Below are 20668 nucleotides of genomic sequence, written 5' to 3'. Positions count from 1 at the left end.
TAATATTTCTCTGAGACAAACTTATTTCTCTTTTCCCACCAAAGTTCTAGGGTAACTTTTAATAGGAGTGCTGTTGCTAATACATCTTGAAACCTACCATTTATCAGTGATAGGTTTACCTTGAACCTGACTCTTTCAATGCTTGTTGCAGCTGCATAGTGAATCTGGAGTACTAGAAACTGCCTCTAAAGCATATTTTACCAAAAATGTAGCATAATTTAGGGAAAATTTCTTTGCAGTTAGGTCAAAGTTGCATGCAGGTGTGCTCCTTTTTATAATGTAGGTATCTCTGCTTAAGGAAAACACAAACAGCTGTTTTAGCTACTTCACAAGTTGTTATATTACTTGCTCAGCCATTACAGTCAGTTGAAGAACACTGAAAGTTTGAATGCCCCTCTGCCTAATTTTTGAAGATGCATAGAGTCTTACTTTACTCTTTAGATTTTCTGTTTACCTTACTGACCAAGTTCATGCTAACTGGAGAACTGAAGTAATTTGTTACTACTGCTAGAAAATCCCACTAAATGCTACTGCTAGGAAAGCTGGTTGTCCTAATGAGACTTCAGAGTGAATGAGAAAATGCAGAGAAACTGATTTCTTTGAGACTTACTCTCGTATTTCTACATCTGTGTGTGTGTGCACACAGGTGCTCTCCCTCTTAAGCATAGTAGTATTGGTTACCAAAGATATGAAATCTGAAGTTACTCACTGAATTAGACTCTTCCCTTTTCTTTCCCCTCACCCTTTACCTTGTCATAATTAGTTTGCAAAGAAGGGTTATATTTATGACCAGGGAATTTGGCATGATTATTTCCCATGGAGCATTGCCATTGTTGTAACAGAATCTTCAGTACATACTAGAGACTTTCTAGCTCTACAAATGCTTTTTTTGCAGTTTTAAAATTATTTAAAAGGTATAAAAATGGCATACAGTCAGTGTAGGTTTCTTATGGTTAAAAACACTTCCAGTTTCTTTGAATTACAATAAATAGATTCAGCCATCCTGTGGAGAGGGTTGTTTCATCAGCCTCGTTACTTATTGTTGATAAAATGAAATATCCCCTGTTGTTCCGAAATTCCTCCGGCAGATGAAGAAAAGGGTGCTGTAGAATCTGAAGATCAGTGATGACTTTCCTGTACTTCATTTTCCTGTGTTATGCAGAATATGAGCTGCTCAATTATTTGCAAAATTGTTTCTCACTTTCCATTAATTTTAGGCAAGATATGGTCTCTCTAAGTTATTGTTTCTATTAGCTGCAAGATATGCAATACTGTTAAAATTCAAGTGACTTGATTTGTATAAATGTTCTGTGTTTTAAATTACACCTTATGTGCAATCATTGGCATGTTAAGAGAATGGGGCAAACAACAAGTTACTCCCTTCTTCAGTTGCATGACAATGAATAAAACATTTTGGATGCATATCAGAATTTCCATCGTTTGAGGCACCCCTGTGTATGGCAAACATATGCTGTTTATGTTGCTTACAGTTTTATTTGGCAAAGTCTCACAAAAGTGAGGACTTTGTTTCAAGTATGTGGTTGGTGTTAAGGTATCACAAAAGGTCTTTCTTTTTTGAGTCTTCTGTCTGCACTCATGAAATAAATGAATAAAGTAAGGAATGTGCCTTATCAGAGTTACTGGCTGTTCATACTGTAGAAAGGGTTACAAGGTTAATTTATGCATTCATGCATCATTTAAGCAATGGTGTACAGATTTAAAACACAAAAAAATCCCTGCAGATAACCAAAACACTGAGGCTTGACTGGAAATGCCATAATTAAATATGATTCTACTTGGCAGTTTGGTATGGCAGAACTTCATTTTGCAGTTATATCTAAGTCTGTTATTAGAGGAAATTTGCATGTGTATTATCTAAAATGCAACTTGTACATATTTGAGAATATATAGGATTACTTCTTAAAAAGCAGGAGATTGTGTAGTCTGCAGTTGTAAGATTAGTGTTTCAGGATTTTGGTGGTTCTGTGGAGATATTTGGAGGCCTCTTTCAGACTGCATCTGAAGTCCTAAGATTTGCTGTATTTTGGAAGCAGGCTGAGAGGACTTTTATTGAGGATATATGTCAATATATCTGAGCATTAAAGCTAATTCTGTGCTCAGAGCAGTTCACAGGTCAGTGTTCGTGAATAACAGTGATACTGAAACAACAAATGAAAGCTTTTTCTAAGTGCTGATACACTACAGTCAGGACTACTGTGAAAACAGAACACGCAAATCAAAGATTGCTATTCAACGCAGTTATCTAATCCTGCCAAGGTCAGGGCAAAATAATAGGCTACATGCACACTTTGTCTGGACCAAGAAAGCTGTTCTTACTTATCTGTGTCTTCCCAGAAACTATGTACAACAGAGGAATTTAGGAATAGAATTCTTGATTGGTTGTGATAATGTGAGTATACTGATTTATTCTTATGCTGATGAGTAATTTAGGATGTTACGGTGGCCATGCTGGGATGGATGATTAAGCAAAAGCAGGCATGTTATAGTCTTGCCAGAAATTGTTGTGCAGCTCAGCAAGTTCATAAATCAAGCAATGTGGTGGCAGTCTTTTTGTGGAATGGCAGCTCTGATGGGTAAAAAGTTATCTGAAACCAAAGCTGGGGAAGTCGGTTCTTAAAATAAGGTGAAAGATATTCCTTGCAGATTTAGAGTTATCTGTCATTAGTTTCAGAGAAAAAAGTAGAATTAAAATTGTTCAGGTTGCAGGACCCTACCTTTCCAAGCATGAACCTGAGAAAGATGTTTAAGTCATGCTACTGAATCCAACCAACATAGTGAATTGATACCAAAGTTCTCCTTAGTTTTGCTGTTGCTTTTTAAAAGCTTGTGGAAGACAATTCAGGCTGATAGGAATAAAGGCAGGTATCCTAATTGTATGAAGAAGGAAGAGGAGGTTTTCATACTGCAGTCTGTTTTCAGTCTCTGCTGCACATTCTTCTTCCCTTCCCATGGGACAGAGCCTCAAGCAGACTTCAGAGGGAGCACCTTCGTGGAAGTTATCACATGAATTGGGACCATTGGCTGTCTCTTTTCTGAGAGGAAAAACTCTCCTTTGGTGAGTTTTCTCTGATCCAAGGAAGTCTTTAAATGCTGTTTTCAACCAATAGATATCTATTTTCCCCCTGTTTCTGCTTTAGACTCTTGATCTTTCTTCCCCCACAGGCACCCCTCCTCCACCATCCCCCAAGACATCTTGGTAGAACTAGATGAAGATCATTCCTATTTCTTATAAGTGTTTACATTTCCGAGATGATGATATAGGACGTACGCCTGTAGGCAGAAGAATAAAGTCAGACAAATAAAATGCTGACTAGTAATCCTCATGCCTTGGTTCTTATGCTTCTTCCCCCAGTACTACATTTTAAAACATGTTTATCTGAAGTACTGAGAGGCTTGATTTGGACTTAAAATTTGGAGATAAATTTGCATTGTGTCAATTCATTTTGTGTATGAATTTAGAATATTTGGCAAATGCTCCATATCGATGAAATATTTTGAATCATCATTCCCCAGAGAACAAAAGTATCAACTGTGTTGAAAATTGTGAAGAAATTGATTTTTATTTTTTCTTTTTGCTGTCATCCTATTAAAACCTTCATTTAAGATCATACTGCTGACAAAGACAGATTTGCATCTTTGTGTCTGTGAGCTGTTTTGATGAGAACTGTCTGACTTGACTTGCGTCCTGTATGTAAATTGATTTCAGCTGATTGCTTTGAATTTGAAAGAAATTTAATTTGAAAACTGCCCCATTCCACTCCCTGAGGTAGTAGATGCTTCTCTACGTCATCTGTTAAGCAGTGCCTAGTCAGCATATGTCTCTCCTATTTGTTCCTCTCCTATTTAAAACTGTTTTCTCCAGAGAAAGAGAAATTCCCTTTAGACCAGGCAGACATCTGCTGACTCTCTCCTATGAGCAAAGCAACTGAAAAGGTATCTTGCCCGTGATTAAAAGAAATATGTCTGGAGGCTCTTAGTTTTTGTTCAATTAATCAAAGATTAAACACATGTGGACTCTCTAAACTGGGCTTCTTTGTGCTTCCGTGCTATCAAAAGTGATTGGAGAGGGGAGCTGTGGGTTAGAGGTGGCTAGGCTGGCATTTAATTTTTTACCTATATACATGCTATAATTCAGTTTCAGAAGTTCATAATAAAGTGAGGAAAAAACACACCAAAAAAGGGGGTTTTATTCATTTCCAGTTTAAGGGAAAAAAAAGAGGAAAAAGTGTCATATTTTTTCCTAACACTTATTTTTAAAAGAAGAAAAAAAAGAGTCTTAGGGTTATGTGAGTTACCATTTTGGTTTCTTTAACCATTTCCAGATGCAAAGGCATTCTTGGTTGCTTTTGTTCCTTAATTCCTCTTAGTAAATGCTTTCTTGGCAGAAACTGTTAATGTTAAAAGTCTGGTGTTCAGCTTAAAGCCTTACCCTTACTCAACAATTATGCTACTGATAGACTGCTTAGTAAAAACCTGCACGTTTTTCGCTGATGTCAAAAAAGAACCAAACCTGACCTTAAAGTATACAAAATATGTAGACTAAAAATTCTGCAAGAGTAAGATGGCAATAATTAAGCAGATTCCTTGAATACCATGCTGTTCTTAAATTTTTCATCAGACACTAGCAAGTCTCTCTTGTAGACATCTTTATCTGAAGATAATTTGTTTGGCTCCAGTTTTATTAGTGGAATAAGTTCTTTGGTGTAGTCTGTGGTGAGGTTTTAAAACAGGAAAGGCTCCACTGATAATGTGACTTAACTGAGTTATTTTTTTAAATGGTGTCTTCTTGATTGCTCCTTCTAATAACTATGGTTTTGGTTTATTACCAGGTCAGATTTTCCTCAAAATATATGAAAACTTTCCTATGTACCACTTTCTGAATAAACACTAAATACAATGGAAAGGTCTGTCCTTTAATAAATAGGCATCAAGCAGCATTTTTGGCAAAATACTTGATGTGATGGCAAAGCTTCCTTATAAAGTAAGATCTACTAGACTTATATTAATAATTATTGAAGGAGCAGACAATAAAGTATTCAAAACTGCCATCATGAAATTAGCTAATAAAATATAATACAAAATCTCCTTAATATATAGCTTTTTCACTCTTAGTGGGCTGAAGCAATCCTTTGATATTAATAAAAGGTGCAATGGGAAGCACTCTGAATTACTTCATTTTAACATGCTAACTGAAGTAATTAGGTTTTTATACCCAAAATAGTCACAATATTTTTCCAAAACACAAAAAAAAGTCATAATGGTCAGCTCAGTTTAGTAAATATTGTCTGTGTACAAAAGAAAGAGAATGAATGCATACTTCAATTCCAGCGCCTTAGCATTGTTTTGGAATTTTAACCTTTGCAAGAATACTCTGAGAAGTCCTCACTCCTCTATTTATAAGGAGGTATTTCAAATAAAGTTCTTAAAAGCATTTTATAGATGGTTTAATGTGCCTGTATTTGGAAAGGAAGGTGGTCTTACTGTTGCTGTTCTCTAGGCAGAAAAGCTGAGGCAGGAAGAAATTAAATTTTGCTCTCAGGGTCACAAGAATGTCTGTCAGCTCTGGAGACATTGGGAGTTCTCGTTGTTCTGTTTGTTCCTCACAAGACTACTCTTCATCACTCTCTTTTAAGGACTATTTGAAATGTTTCGTAGCTATTTTTAGCACTAATTGCAAATAACTTTGGGAACCCTTTGAAATGTTCCAAAAATTAGCCCTTTTGGGTGGTGCTGGGATAAAAATTGAGTTCTCTAACTTGTAATTTTCCATTTCCCTGGATTTATTCCTCTAGAGCCTGTATTGTTGATTCCCTGTGGTTATGGGCCTCCTTATTTTTTTTTTTTTGTTTCTCCCTGCCAGCTGCTCATGGATCAGATGAATATATCAAGATGATTGTGTATTTAACCCTCTGTTGTCCACAGAGAGAAGGCCAAAAAGGATAAATGCTAATAATATGTAGGTGCTGTATAAGATGCTGGAAACAGAGAGACTTGTTTTTCTGCCTTCAATTTACTGTGTTCCTGAGTCCTGGACTCAGGACTGCTCCTGCAGGAGCAGATGAGTGTCACTGATTTTCATTTCACCCATGCTCAGGGAAAGCCTGTGAAGTCCAACTCAGCCCTTTTGTTTTAATACAGAGAGGATGCAAAGAGAAGAGGATTTTGTGCCTAGACCAGGAACATCCAGACTATCTCTGCTCCAGCAGTGTGACCTGCCTTTGGAAAGATTGTAGCTCCCATGCAGGAATGGTACTGCCTTCCTCTCCTCAGTTTGTAGGGGTTCTTGGGGCAGCAGTTTACCCACAGTCTGCTCTGATCATCTAGTACGTTTAGCAAAGCTGCCCCTTAAAACCGTGTTGCAAAAGGCGTGTGGGCTCAAGAGCTTGGTATGGTTGTGGTCCCCCCTCTGGCTTAGCCCAGTTTGGGGGCAAACCCCGTGAAGGACCCAGCCTGCTCCAGCCCTGCGCCACATTAGATACTCTCTGGGGGCATCTTGGGAAGGTGGAGAAATGCTGGAATGGTTAAAATTCCACTGTTATCCCCTCAACCATCACCCACGCTCTTTTGTTCCTCCCACTCCCTACTTGTCCTCTCTTTTTTTCTTTCTTTCCTGCTCTCCTGTGGGCCAAGCAAATTGTTTAGCACAGTACCTGATGTGTAGTGTTGCTCTAGGCCATCCTGGGATCCAAGTAAAACCATCTTGTGGAGCCGGATTTAGCCTTCAGGCTGTCAATTAGTTTTCGCTGTTCTAGAGGGAGAATCGCAACTCAGGCGTGTTTCTGCTCTGTGTCAGGGAATAGATGCAGAGCTTGAAAGTAAAAAGGGTAGAAAATGGGAGCAGTAATTAGCAACTACAACCCCCGATTTTGTTCCTTCACTATGCTGTCATCATTTAAACATTTTGTTACTTGAAAGGAGAAAGTAGGCTTAATCTTTTCCTGACTTCAGTTAGGACAAAAAAGAAACCTGATTTAAACCAGTCTTCACAAAGGATTAGATGAACGTGAGGAGAGCTGGTCCATGGAAGAGCATTGTAAACTAATGGTGAAAAACTGATTTGCTTTTCTTCAAATTATCTGAGTGCTTTGTAGAAAGAGTCAAGCAGTGACCCTTTTCTCTAAACACATGCACAAACCCATTAGTTTAATAGATAGAGGTGGAAAGAGTAGAAGTACATAGTTCAAAATGGATTTACACAATAATCATCAGTCACAACTTGCTGGATTTGCACATAAGACAAATAAGATAAACAAGATAAGAAAACAGATAAACAAGTTGTGGTGAAGCTAAGTCCACTCTCCATATTTGAGCTGAACTGCCATGCAAGTATATGCTTTTACTGAAGGGCCTCATCATGTATCTGAACCTGAAAGTTGTATGTTCAGAAGGTTTGCATTATGGGACCAAAGGCTGTAGATTAGATAGTCTAACAAGATTATTCCAAGATATGCTGGGAAATACAAGTAGAGGTAAAGTACAGGTGAATAATCTGTTGGAATGCTGAGTCTGCACACATACACAAAAGAGAATGTTGGATATTTGGAATGGGCTCAGAAAGTTGCACAAACTGTTCCAAATTTGAAAAGCCTGGGATACATGAGACTTCTGCTCAACCTAGTATAGTTCTATTAAACGAAATATTAAAAGGTAACTTGAGGCTACAAGTCAACTAATATTATATAGAACTTCCAATTAGTACTGTAATTCCATGACCACATATGCAGGGATTCTGTCTCTAAGAAGTCATATATATATATATATATAAAAATATATAATGCATGCTACTCTGTCCACAGTTACAGCTTGAAGAAGTTTTGTGCCTATGAAGTAAATCAGTAGGAAAAACATTGCTAGTTCTGTTGTAATTTAGCTTTTGCACTGCTCTGGCAACTTAAATCAGCACTGGAGTTTGTTTCATTATTGTCATTTATCCTTCAATTAAGAACACAGTAAGCAAAGTCACAGGATAAATGGTCAGACTCTTTTGTCTTCCTAAGTAACATTTGTGACTTGAAGAAATACATAGTTATTCACACAGTACAGAAATTAGTGAATCCAAGCGAAGTAGGAGAAGGGACAGAATAGAACTGCAGTTGAAACTTCCAAAGCATAGCTTGTCAGAAAAGAGTAGTAGCTTTTAATATGCTTTTCCCTCATGGGAAATATGGATTCCTTGGGTCATATCTTACTGTAATAAGGAAATGTGCATTTTTAAGTTTTTGGGTTTGTGTTTCTTTTGTGTTTTAAACACTTACTTGAAATGTTCCTGTGTTGAAGTGAATTGATGATACGCAAGGCTGGACGAGGCTCTGTGTGGTATCTTTAAAGTGGAGAGCAGAAAGTCTGATTTGTTCTGTGGTCTACATCCGAAGACATTAACTATTCACCAGACTTTGGTTATTGTCTCTGTCTGTAATTCATCTTGATGGCATCTTGTAAAGCCATAGACCACCAAAAGAGCAGGAAACAGTTCAAAGTAACTGGTTATGTGCTAGTCTTACTCAGCAGATTTTGTTTAAAAGTGTCTTCATGTGCACACAGCAGATAATTTTTTTTTTTTTTTTATCCCAGCCTGTGGGTACTCAGCTGTGTCAGATCTGCCAGCTGGGATTGTGTAAGAAAATGAAGCACCCTGCCCGGCGGCAGAAGGTGCCAGGCCCTCATGGCTCTGTTCCTCTTCCCATTCCTCCCCACTTCCCCCTTTTCTGGGAGCTCTTAAACTTGTATCTGTTTTCTGATAATGCTGTTTGTACCTGTGCTTTTAGTCCTTAATGAGCCATCATTTGTCTTCTCTTCTGGATCTCAGGCTTTTGGTGCTTGGCAGCCCTGCAGCCGCAGGGGCTTTAACCTGGGATGAGGGATCCCGGGGCAGATGCGGCCATGGGAGAGTTGGGGAGGGGTGGAAGGCCAGGACTCACGGGGTCAGCCTTGCCACAAGAAACCAAGAAAGGTCTTTTTAGTGGATCTGTCCAAACTAGGTAAAATTGTTTTCCATCTGTTATTTCCAAGGACTTATATTTTTTTCAAATTCAGTAACTTCGTCCCCTCCAAAAGCAAGCAGGGGGTTGCTCCCGATGGTGTGTGGTGTTGGCCCTGAGTTCGGGCATCGTGTTGGGGCTGAGACCTGAAGCACACAGGGGTACATTAGAAGTAATGATCTCTTTATTCCTGACCTTAATTATTTGTGTTTCTGTCTTTAAATGATTGGGAGAGATAATAATTACTTCTCTTGAAGGGTATTACTTAGGCTAAGATGATTTGTTGAGATATATGGCTTAGTGTGTCTAATGCCTGATGATTATTTGCATCTGATTGTTCCCCCTATAGAGGTATTGGAGATTCTTCTGGTTGATGAGTGGAAAATGAATCTGAAATACACGTGCAGAGTGGTAATAAATAATCACAGGTAGGCTCTTCTGTGAGGATAGCAGAGTGTCAGACTTTGGAACGTGTGGCCTTGCTTTTTTTGATTACAGGGGAAACAATTGAATGGAATATTAAAGTATGTCAGTGTTCATATATGTTCACTTGTCTGAAGTAATAAGTAGTTTAACATACCCTACATTTCTTGTGTTGGTCTTCTAAATCAGATACATACTAGCATTTTGCTTCTAATTTGTTTGTTTAATTAAACATATGTTTGTGCATTATATAGGTTTTGTGTGCATCTGACTTGAAATAAAAATTCTGCACAGAATTATTTAGGCATTTTTTTCCAAAACTATTATTTAATACAGAGAGAAACTTGACCTTAAAAAATAAACTACAAAATGTATTTTCAATTGCTGCATGCAATAAAGATCTTTTATGAGCCTGTGCATTTTATTTTTGTATCTTAGATTTACAATATAATCTATAAAAGAAGTAATATGGCCTCTATAAAAAGTTATGGCAGGCTTTGCAGCTGTATTTTTTAAGGCCCTGATTGGGAATGGTACAGGTTTCACTTTCTTGAGGAAATTCAAGATGTGCTTGGAATTGAGAGAGCTTCTCCAATAAGAATTGAGAAGGAGTAGTACTATACTAGGGCTAATTGGGGGTAAAAAAGCACTCTTTATGAAAGAGGATTTTATCCAAAATATGTTGGAAAGTACTTTTTATGGGTCAAAATAAAGTTAGTGCTGGCAGATGTTGTTCTTTGTTACAGTGGGGTGAAGTAGGCTTTTTGGTGATGGGAAGATAATTGTTTCTTTGTGACAGCAACAGAATATAAGGTAGGATGAATTTTTTTTTTTTGGTAATGTAGTAAGCTTTTGTCTAAATATTCTTCAGCAATTCCAGTGTTGATTGTTCAGATGGTCAAATTACACGAATGCTTTCTGAGCATGCTTTGCCATTTTGTTTAGCAAAATAGTAGTCGTAATAATTTTGAGCTAACTCGTAACCAGAGGTTCCTAGGCAGAGCATTACTGTTTCTCTTGCAGCTTTTTTCTGGGGTAAGGATTAGTGGTGGTGTGAAATAAGACTTGTCAGCCAATAAAAGTCTCTGCACTTCATACTGCGTATGTCCTGGGGAAAGTTGGCTTTATGGTGTGATTGTGGGCACCTGAACTTGTTCATTACTGGAGCAGAGGCCAAATCTCTGCAGTTCTACGTTGAGGGTTTGTAATGCATAGGAAGATTTTGGAGGGAGTGTAATGTGAAGTCTCCTTTGGCTGCCATTGAACTATAGAAGTTACGACAGCTTTAAGGAGGCAGGGAATCTTACTGTTCAAAATACCTGGATTCTGGTTGAAGGTGGAGTAGAAAAAGGCTGTAGTTGAGGACAAAACTGATTTGTGTGCAGTCTGACACAGAAATGTTCTTCTGTTAGTGAGTGAAGAGAAGGTTCATTTTGAATCCAGTAACTTTTCATTTATTTGCTCACTTTCTGGTAGGCAGGAAACAGAGCTAGCCTGGGTTTTTTTCATCTCTTTAGTTAAGAATGGGAAACTCTAATGTGAAAGCTTTTAATGTATTTTAATGATGGGGAATATATTTGCCTTTTATCCATGGAATCCTGTACCTAGCTTCTACTTCAGCCTTGGGCACGCTTACAGTAAATGAACTGTTAATCTCTATCACTACTACTATTTTTCATTTCCTTTTGAAGACTTAGTTATCTTGAGAAACTCATCTGTCCTTAAATGAAGTCACTTCCGTTTGCTATTTTTCTTTCTTTACATATTTTTCTTCCTTTACATATTTTTCTTCCCCAAACCGGGGTTTATCTCTACATGAAGTGATCTGTATTAAGTTAGTCTGTATGAATAGGCTGCTAGAAAGCCCACGAACTACATCTTGGTTTGATGTGAAATATGTGCCAAAGAAAAATAATTGAGCTGAGAAAGAAGGCTGTGTCTACACCAAAGTTCAATCAAACTGCTGCAGATTCATAGCATATATCACTAGGATAATACTAATTACAGAGGCAGTATTGTGTCAGATCTCTGGGCTGTTTGTTACCCTGTGTGGGCTGTAACCATCTCTATTATGTGTCACATTGACAGACAGTTTCCTGGAGCAGCAGATAGACCTGCTGCAAATGCATTGCTTGGTTACTTAGCTTGTTTACTTGACTTTGTCAAGCTCAGTGTAATTTTTGATAGCATCAGTCAGCAATGGAGATGTTTTTAATTTTAGATGGTTAGCAAAAGCACCCTGGGTACTTGGCAGTCTGTGTTTTCAGAGTGATCAGCACTGGCTCTATCTTTGATTTATGCACCATCAGTACAAAGGTCAATTTCTGTAAATAAATTCATATCTCCAATAATTACACTACCTATTTTTAAAGTGTTATTTTTCCCTCTTTGAAGAATTACGTGTGTATTTGCAACCTTAACATTCAGGATGACAAACATTTGCACTTATGAATGTACAGCAGAAATTATTGTGTTGAAAACCTTGAATGTCTCTTCAAATTTTACTATAAAGCAAGCAATACCATGCAATAATTTTCAGGTGTCCTTGCTGTCTTGAGAAGTGATGAATTCATTCGTATATTCAGATAAAACATAAAATATAGATTGGAGTGTATTGCTACCTATTTAAAAAGTAACACAACTTGGTTTTAGCTTTCAGGACTGTCCGTATCGTGTCATCAGGTTTTATAATGGACAGTACTGCAAGGGTGGAACTGGCCTAAAAGAAATAAAAATGGTTTTTAAAGGAATTATTTCAAAGAGTACTTAGGCCAGGAAGCCACCCTATATTTCAGACTTGAATTATTGTGCTTTATGGCTGTGAACTAGTAGAGCTTTTCTACCCTGGTCTCAGTAGAATATGTATCTAAAGAGACCTATGACCATATAGAAATACCTTTGTGTGGGACTTTTATACAACAAAGGCAGCACTTTACTGACTACTTTGAGGAAGAAGTGTCAGCTGAGTCTGTAATGACAAGTATTTGAGACAGGTTGGCCATTCTGCTGGTACAGCTTTACTGAGATTTGTAATTAACATCATAATGTTGCTTATTGTAGGATTTAAAAAAAAAAAAAAAGGTAAAATATTTTCAATGGCTTTTCAGTTTCCTTTCCAAGTAAAATCTTTTCAAAAATCCGTGGGAATGGCAACTAAGTTTCAGAATTAAAGAATAAGAAGTGTTTACATGATTCCTATGTATAATGGTAAAAAATTGAGAAATGCATTATTTTCCTTTAGATAATTTTCACACTTCCTTTTGATAATTTCTTTGGAAAAAAAGCCAAAATGTTGTTTGATTACACACGTTAACGATAAAAAAGAAAATTTATCCCAACGTACAAGTGTTCTAATTGTCCTTCAGATTAAAGCCTTTGAAAATTTAGGTTTGAATTGTAGCCCAGTGGAGTGTTGACATAGCACATTTCTAGAACTCATACATTTTAATACTATTTTCCTTTTTGTAATCTTGATGCTCGCAATTGGAAAGGTAAATGAGTAGGTCTCTTGGACTACAAAGATAAGCACTCTTCTGGTAGCCTTTATTTCCTCACAGTAAAGACACTGAATCACATTGAAATATACAGAATTTCTTGTAAGTGAAATTATGTTGATACTAAATATGAGGGTCCTAAACTTGAAAGATCCAGTGGAGTTTTACATAAATTTCTTCAAGATGCAGTGATTTTTTAGGGCTTATGACTTTGAGCAGGGATTTCAAGTTAAGAAACAGAAGAAATGTTGTTGGTGTTTGTAAGTAATATTCCTCTTTTCTGTTAATTTGCAATCACAGATTTCCAAGTTGATTTTAGTTAAAGATTAACTTAAAAGAGGGGAAAAAAGCCCAGCAAGACCAAACTAATGTTTTCAGAAGGAAAGTACTGTTTTTTGTGGCAGTTTACGAAACCATTTCAGACTTGATTCAAAGATACTCCATGAGGTCATGTCAGTTTTTTGTATACATCCAGCAATGTTCTGGTCCCTTTTAAAACACATTGAACCTACAATAAAAATGAAATTCATGGTAGAGAACATTTCAGTTTCGTTTGTTTTATATTTGAAATAAGCGAATGCTCTCACTGAGGTGTTTTAAGGAGATTGGTTGTATGAAAACTAGAGAAGGTGATTTATTTGAGTTTGTGAGAAGTGGCCTTGCAGGTTTATAACAAAGCTTTTGGATGTGGCTGAATATTCAGTTTTCTAGCGTGCATGAAGGCCTTTTGCAGCAAGGTTCATTTTTTAAGAATAGCAGTTGAATTATTAGAGTTTTAGCAGAAAGTAAACCTAGAAGTAATTTACTAATTTTGATATTTAAAGATGTACATTCAGTGGCCTTAGAATCACTATGGCTGGAAGGTTTCTCTGGAGAATGTGTAGTCCAGCTCCCCCTTGTCAAAGGCTGTCCCTTTTCAATCATATGGAAGGAGTTCAAAATAATGTCAATGCCAAACTATGCCTGAGTTATAAGGGAAAGTAATAGATTTCAGGTTGTCATAAATCTGGTGCAATAAAGCAGCTCTCTCAGCTGTTCCTTATAGCTTACTTTACTACTTTGTTTCTTGGGAGAGAAGCAAGAGATGCACTGAGGAAAGGTGGTATTGATCCAGCACAGGTCATTTTAAAGTTGCACTCTTGCAGACTTTTCTTACTGCATTTTTTTTTTTTTGTGCACACAGTTGTGTGGGAGAAACTGAAAATTCTGGTAAATGCAGTGAGAGGTTACCTTTTCTGTTAATTAAATAAAATTCTTTAAGAACATATTAATTTTTTGTTCAAAACTTATAAAGAATATTTCAAAGACATAAACCAGAGGAAAGTATAAACCACTTACGATTTTTTTTTTTCTGCCTATGTTATGCTGGGCAACAGGGAAAAATACTTCATTTTCTATATGAAGTTTTGCAAAAATATGGTTTGTAACCTTTCCCACAGTTTCAAAAGTCACGTATTACAAGGAGGAAAATATTCTGCTTTATTCTGGTTGTAACTTCTTTGGTTGACTTATTTATTTTTACTTTATTGTTTTCATATAAGATATCTGACATAACCTAATTCTCTTCTTATCTGTAAGAAAATTCTTCAGTCTGAAAACATCCATTATTCTATGGCTAACTTTCCTCTAATGCCTTAATTTTGTTTTGGTTTTTGTTTGTTTGGTTGTTTCCTAGAATAGTATTAATTAGCATGTCAGAAGAACCCCAGAACTTATCAGCAAAGATATTGAGAAAGTCGGGAAGGCGTTAAGAAAACTTGCTTAGATGTTAATATGAATGATTAGTATAAATGATTTTGTCTCCATCTAAAATAAATAACCTGACTGTAGTTTGAAAAGGTTTATTTTAGTATTAGTTTTATATGAGGAAGCTCAGCCCTGGATGTCTGTGCACTTTTTTAAGGCTGCAGAGAAAACCTACCAGTAAGGGACTGGCTGCTGCTCTGGGTTGCTGTATCCCAATCAAAACCCAAACTCAAACCTAGTGTAATCTATATAATAGTTTTAAAATATAAAAGGTAATTAAATACTTGAGAGACTGTATAGACTCAAAAAAGAACCACAGCAGTAACAGGCTATTCCGTTTCAGATGCTTACTCTGCCTTTGTAAGTCTCCTCAAAGAAAAAAAATGAAGAGATTTCTCACATGTAGAAGCAAGCAGCAAGCACAGGCTATTTTGAGTGCACAGAAATTCCAGGACTGTGGAGTTTACTTCTCTAGATTGCAGCTGCTGAAGTATTAGACTGAGGTATCCTGGTCAGCCAATTGCCGTTGTTCCTGTGTGGCTCAGAAAGCTGGGAGTGGGAGGAAAACCTCATCCCTTTTCTCTGTATGTGCAGCCCACAGAGGTGGGGAGTTGGCTGGGTGTAACATTAGCTGCTTTTCTGTCAAATGAAGTCAGATGTGCTCTTGTGGCTACGGTTTAGCCAAGTTGGGAGGTTTTGGTCCCAGCTGTTTGCTTCTGTCCTTCCCGGCCGTTATCACAGCCCTACTCAGGGGCAGGGTGAGTGCACATGGAGCCACTGCCAAGGCAGCCTGTTTTGAGAAAACCTGATTTGAATTGTACTATTTCATAAAATTAAACCAAGGGAACCTTTAATTTTAAAACATCATGCAAGAGACGCACAACTTATTGACAAATTGCCTTAAAATATCTAATAATTTAATTATTTGAACAGTACAGAATTGTTTTGACACAGCTTGGTTAGGGAAAGGCTATGTGCTAGGTGATACTTAGCCTATGTTTAGGCTAACTTATTTCAACAGAGAGGACAGCTTCTGATCAAGGAGTGTGAACATGCAGACCAAGATCTCTCATCTTGCTGTCAGAGTCACATGCAGAGCTATAGCATATTGCTGCCAGACTAACTATGTATTTGGTAAAGGTATGGAAAAACCATATTCCTCCAGATTCTGTCATCTTTTGGTGACTTTTGCCTTCTTATACAGTATTTATGCCTATAATTGCTTTTTCTTGTTTGACCTTAACCTAATGATTGAATTTTCAGAATTCCACCTAGTGCTATTCCTTATTTTCACCTGGTATATTAACCTTAAGTAATGGCATGTGGTAGGAAACTGATGTTTCTTGCATGGAATTGCACAACTGTGCAATTCCAACTGTGTTTGGTTACTGGAAACAAAAGTCTAATCAAACTGAAGCAATGAAATTTTGACTGCATGAAAGATTCATTCTTTCAAAGTGCTTAAACTAAAAAGAATTTATTGGTTCATAAGGCCATGCTCTTCAAAGAGAGTTTGTTTGAACCGACTGTTAATTTTTTATCTTTGTGTTGTTGTTGTTGTCAATTTGTATTAATCCAGGACTGATTGCTGAGTGCAATTAAGTATTATAACCATTTTTCTGCAGGCTGTTGTGGTTAGAGTTAGAAAAGCTGCTGTTTGAAGTTGAAGCAGAACTGTACCTTTGACACCCAAGTATTAACTCTGGCACAGGTGGCAGGAGCACAGGCAGGGGTGACAGTCTGCTGTGGTTGAGAAGTTCAATTAACAGTTGGTCAGGCTTAGAGAATTGATAGCTACATGATTAAGTTGTATATGATCCTTTTTACACACAGTTGAATAGGCTCAGAGCTAGCATATGGTGATTAAGTTACATAATTCTGCATGTACCTGGACATAGAATAAAAATGAATAATGTATCTGAAGTTCAGATATGAAAACTATTTCAGCAGATTCACAAATTTTATTTTAAAATTTAATTTAGGGTTTTATATTTCCCTTAACAAGACAGGGCCGAATTTGAGGAGGTGAATTCATTTATATTTAAAGAAACACATCTTCAGAGCATTTGAAGGTTTATTAAAAGCAGCTTGTGAATCCCAGTTGCTCTGTAGATGAGCACAAGAAAAACTTTGACTTGTTCAGCTGGGGGTAAAATAAATCCTATAAGCTTCAGTAAAGTGGAAGCTAATTAAATTACTAGATATTTTAAGGCAATTTGTCAATAAGTTGTGCAACTCTTGCATGATGTTTTAAAATTAAAGGTTCCCTTGGTTTAATTTTTGAAAATTTTGTGTTTTTCTAACCTGCAAATTTCTAATAAGGAATCATATGTCACAGCTGAAAATCAGGTTGTTCTGTACCTTTGTGATTTTTGGGTGGGAAGTGGTATTTTTTTGGGGGTTTTTTTGGTGTTTACTCAGCAACTTAATACCGAGTAAGTGCCGACAGGGAAGGCATTAGAGTATATATTATGAGTAACATGTGGTGAAATTTTATTGTTGGAAAAATTGAGAACTTTGAAATACTGAAAAGACTAGCAGTGGATTTTTGATGTATGTCATGTTTTTTTTGGAAAAACCACAGGGATGGATACTTCAGTTTCTGCTGAAGTATCACAAATTTCACACCTGATCTAATAGAGTGAGTTGTAGGAGTGAGTGACCAGAGCTTTCACGGGAAATCTATGATCCTTTACTTTCAGTGTGAATCTTTCATGTCTCTAGGCCTTTAATTTTTTTTTAAAAACTGAAAACAGCATAAGTGAATGCTTGATTCTGGGTCAAAACCACAGGGCATTGTCTCAGAGCCCTGCAGTAACCAGCAGCTTAGACCATGATGCAAGAGCATTATACTAAATAATTATTTCAACGTTTTTTACAAAAATGTGTTCAAACAAACATCTGAACAGCTGCTGGGGCGAAGTATTCATGGGAATTGAGCAAGGCTGGAGAGCTCCACAAATCTCTGAAGTTTCAGAGGCTCTCAGACATTGAGGTCCTTCATCCCACTCCTCGTTGATGTATTCCTGCCTCCCAGTCAGACATCCTTGCTATTCCTTGCAAATGATGCAGCTTTTAGCCACTAACATCTGGCTGACAGACAGCAGTCAGCTGTATTCCATGCCAACGATTCTCAAGTGGTTTTTTTTCTTTGAGGTTTTTTTTTTGTTTGGTTGGCTGGTTTTTTTGTTTTGTTTTGGGTTTTGGGTTTTTTTGTTGAGGTCTTCAACAGAGAATGGCTGAAAGAGAATAAAAAGAAGAGCCAGAATACTCTACTAAAATTTGCAGCTCCTATGGGATCTGAGGATTTGGGTTGAGTCTGCTTTTTTTGGCAGTGCTGTGGTTGTGAAGGTGGCATTACACTGTAGATGATTCTTTTTATTCTTATTTCTTTATAAACTCAGAATGTATTATAAAAGCAATGCCATAAGAGTTCAGAGTAACAAGTCAAACATGAAACCACTCAGCTAATTTGCAAGAATCATGTGTCCAAATCAAAGTTGTTCCTGAGATTCTAGTTATCTGCTCTTAAAAAAAAAAAAGTTCTGTTTATGTATTTGTGTCATAAATGGCATGTTCTACTACCATTGTAAAACTTACTGGAACAGATTTATTTTTTTTTTTCCCTAGTTGTATAGAATGTGGGAAGCCTTTTTTTTTTTTTCTTGTTTTGAAATCTACAGCAGTATTTATGATTTTGTAACACCACTATTTCGTGTATTGCTTAAAAGGTAAACAGGGCTTCTCACAGTATATAAAGCAAAGCTCTTTTGCCAGACTGTGACTTAAAACAATTCTTCCATTAAATGTTTGTTGTTTTTTTTTTTAATTTGAATGTTTTTGAAATTCTTTTCCTCTTTTTGTGCCTGTATGCCTGTGAGCACATGGGTTTGCTTTCCATTGTTTGCCTAAAGCAGTGATGCAAGCTCAGCATGCTGTAGATTAAGGCTTCAGGGAGCTAAAGTAAGCGTGAAGTTCAGCCTCTACCTAAACATCACCACTGGGCTAATCTACAATTTAGACTGATCCATCACTAATATTTACAAGTAGGCAGAGTGCAGTTCAAAACTAAACAGCATATGGGTACAGTTATCCCTGTTAAAATGACCAACGTGCCTTGTATTGTGTATGGAAGATAACAGGGACAGGTGGTAATCTGTCTTTTCTGAGCAGAGACAGCTGGTATTTTCTGTGGGCTTCACTGGTGCTTTTCTGTATGGTCTCACCTACCAGCTGATATCTTGCTTGTTAGAACAATACCAAGTATGTATTAACCCTTTTATCTATTCCTGTGTGATGTCCAAAGGGGGAAGTATCAGACTGCCTGTGCATAAGCTCGGTGATATAAAATTTCTAACATTTTCTGGTAATATAGTTGCATGCAGCTTGTCTTACTGAATTTTTACATGCATTGCTGTGGTGATATATATTAAGAGATGGTAAATAAAAATCTCAAGAGTTCATAATTTATATAGGTTTTTTGTTTTAAATGTCTGATGAAGTGTCACACTGAAGGAGTGCTTGAGAATGAACCCACTTTCATTTAGTTCAGGAGAATCTAAAAGGTCATGTAGTAGAGAAATAAAATTGTTTTGTAAATTGACTTGCATTTACTTCCAGCCAGATTGCTTAATATTCAGGTATGTGTAACTTCTCCTTTCTGAACACACTAATTTGGTTCCCAGCTTGAGTATGATGCCTTTTTTTTTATTTCTGTAGAGAACAAATACTGATCACTCACAGTTGTTTTTTTTCTCTTAAATATTCAGTGATTGTCTGGGTTGTGGGGTAACCAGGTACTGGCACTCCATGAAAGGCAGCAGGCACCACTTCTCAGGGACTCAGCCTCTGCTTCTGGGCCCCGGCAAGTGGGAGCCAAATTCACCCATGTGGCTGTGTTCAGTTAATTGATAAAATTAATCAGCAGTTAGATTATTCCATCACACCTGATGTTGTGCTTTGAGCCCCAGATGAGCCCTGGGAACGCTGAGCAAGGGGTAAGCAGTGTTATGGGACACAACGTGGATGGGTTGGAAGTGGGGAGGAATTGTCATCACAGAAGTGGTCTTTAAAGCCATGTCTGTGAGATCAGCTAATGCCAGTGCTGGTGGAAGGAAGGGAAAGAGGAACATCTTAGTGAAGGATGAGACAGGGTGATGTGAGAGGGACTGGAAAGCCTGAGGGAGACCAGTGTTCAGACATCTTGTTTTTAGCTGGAGATAACAAAGAATTTCATGTCTTAATCTGAAGGAACCACTAGTAGTGGTGCTTGATCTTTTAGAAACCATGTTTATTCTTGATTTTTTTTTTTATTTTTAATTTTTTTTGCTTATTAATAAAAATGAATGTAATAAACTTTGAGGGGAAAAAACCACCCTAGATCTACCTAGACAGTAGAAGGGTTCTGTCCAGAAGAGGAACATGGGCTTTGTGCAGTGTAACCTAGGGAGTCCAAGCAGAGTGCTTGTCAAGACTTGAATTTTCTATGAAGGTTAGACAGATAAACACAGAAATTCTTTAGAAATTCCAATGAATTACGTTTAGAACTGGAAACTTTCATATTATTCAAGAAAGTGGCCTCAACTTTGTAAGTATTCACTAGTAGTCAAATGTAGTACCTTGCAAAAGAGTTGAAAAAGGTGTTTTGATGACTTTCCTAGAATGAAATGATTACCTAGAGAGTCTGTAATAGAGGAGATGAAATGAAATTGCTTCAGAAAGTCAACAAAATTTGCCAGCATTTTACCTGGTTAATTGTAATTTGGTAAGCTTTTTTATTTTCTTTTAAACTAAAGGTAGAAGAAACATTAAATGAAAGAACTGTCGAAACTAACCTTCATTGTAAAAAAACCCAACCAACCAACCAAACAAAAAAACCCCACAAAACAAGAAACAGCAACAACAACAACAAAAAAAAACCACCAAAAAACAACCATTGTAGATAGTTTTCTCCTAAACAAGTTAAGTTAGAAAATGTCAACACTGTTTTCGAGCTCAGGTATGGAT

At 37.0% G+C, this 20668-nt stretch overlaps 1 protein-coding gene and 1 long non-coding RNA gene across 8 annotated transcripts in view; one reads left to right on the top strand and one right to left on the bottom strand.

Annotated features, from left to right (window-relative positions):
* Positions 1 to 20668, top strand: part of ROBO1 (roundabout guidance receptor 1) — a 706475-nt gene that overhangs the window by 453421 nt on the left and 232386 nt on the right. The gene's annotated exons all lie outside the window — the stretch shown is intronic.
* Positions 6671 to 19699, bottom strand: LOC113958371. 2 transcript variants are annotated; one of them, XR_003531498.1, is made up of 4 exons: positions 19609 to 19699; positions 12044 to 12141; positions 8277 to 8341; positions 6671 to 6769 (listed from the first exon to the last, which is right to left on the bottom strand). It is a non-coding gene; the product is annotated as an uncharacterized LOC113958371 (long non-coding RNA). The 2 variants fall into 2 exon arrangements; XR_003531499.1 differs by lacking the exon at positions 8277 to 8341.

This window comes from Corapipo altera, unplaced genomic scaffold, assembly GCF_003945725.1.
Source record: "Corapipo altera isolate COAL_440 unplaced genomic scaffold, ASM394572v1 102, whole genome shotgun sequence".
In the NCBI taxonomy this organism is placed as follows: Eukaryota; Metazoa; Chordata; class Aves; order Passeriformes; family Pipridae; genus Corapipo; species Corapipo altera.
The sequence above is the reverse complement of the archived record's forward strand: the minus strand, read 5'-3'. Positions and strand labels throughout refer to the sequence as shown.